The sequence below is a fragment of the Athene noctua genome, chromosome 21, assembly GCF_965140245.1.
Source record: "Athene noctua chromosome 21, bAthNoc1.hap1.1, whole genome shotgun sequence".
In the NCBI taxonomy this organism is placed as follows: Eukaryota; Metazoa; Chordata; class Aves; order Strigiformes; family Strigidae; genus Athene; species Athene noctua.
In genome coordinates this window covers 5,784,114-5,785,552 of record NC_134057.1, presented here as the reverse complement: position 1 = coordinate 5,785,552, position 1,439 = coordinate 5,784,114, and positions in this window count along the sequence as shown.

The window sequence follows — 1,439 nt, the reverse complement described above, 5'->3', positions numbered from 1 at the left end:
CGCCGCTGCGCGGGCCCGGCCCCTCCGCCCGCGCCCCACGGCGCCCCCGGCGGCGGGAGGACCCGCCCCGGCTCCCGGCCCGGCCCCGGCCGCGCCGTCCCGTCGCGATGAACCCCCGCGGCTGCTGCCCGGCCCCGGGGCTCCAGCCCCGGCCCGGGGGCGGGGGGCAGCGGGCTGCCCGCCCGGGAGGGCGCAGGGCAGCGGAGAGGGAGCGGGGCGGCACCGGGGCAGGCGGCACCCTCGGGAGAGAAGCACAGGCAAGCGGCAGCAACCTGAGGCTTCTCTACCGCTCTCTTGTGACTAAAAGCCTCAAGGCCTAGCCCTTATTCTAAATAATAATTCTCTAATGCTGAGTAATGCCTCAGAACAAAAAACTATTCTTGCAGAGAAATCTTCAGTACCGTAAAAAGGTGCGTGCTCCTTAAAAAGGAGTTGATACTTCTGTTTTTTAGAAGATCTCAACTACCCACAAGTCCTTGATTTTTAATTTTTAAAAACCCTGAAATTTGAGGCTCACAAGAAAACCATAAAAAGGCTGAGGTTTAACTCATGCATTTTCATCATGTAGAGAGGGGATGTCGGTTTGTACTTACTTCATTCTAAGCGCTACACAACTTGCTTTGCTTCCCTTTATAATTACTCTAAATCAGGCTTTTTCCCTCTCCCCTCCTGAGATGGGGCGAAGGAGCAAGCCATAGAAGAAAAGGGCTTCCCCTGGCCCTGCTGCAGCCACTACACACAGCACAGCACAGAGGGGGCGGCTGTCAGGGGCTTGGCCTGCAAGGAAGGACTGAAGGACAAGGGCAGCATGGGGATAGAACACAGCCCCTGCTACCATCCACGATTCCCACCTCTTTCAAGAGAAAGAACGCACCTATACCTGTAAACATTAAACAGCCCTCATAATCAGGCTCTGATCCTATTTGGCATGAAACAACTTTTTTTTTTTTTAAGAATCTCAGCAACACACAATGGATAAAGTCAGTGCTGAACCTGGGGCTGTATGTTTTCCAGCAGTATGGATGGCTGCTTCTGCAGAAGAAAGCTGTTTCAAAGACAGCAAACAGAAAAAAAGGGATTATTTTTACTTTTACAAGATATTCCTTTAATATATGTATTTATTAGGATGCAAAAGCATTTTAGAGAATCGCATCTCAATTTTATTTGAGATGCCACACTAAAACATTGTTTAATCTGTAGATCTCTGCTCAATCTCACTTTTACCATGGACGAAGGATTCTACATTGTAGAAGTAGATACAGATGTATGGGATTGTTCTTGTGCCCATTTCTCATGCAACTTTGTAGAGGGATGGCAGTACTTCCGATTTATTTATTACCTTTTAAAAATGCAGATCACTTTCTGGATAAGCATAATTAGGTGTAAGAAGATAAACTAAATCTTTTGTACACATAGAAAAACTTTCCTACACAGGGATA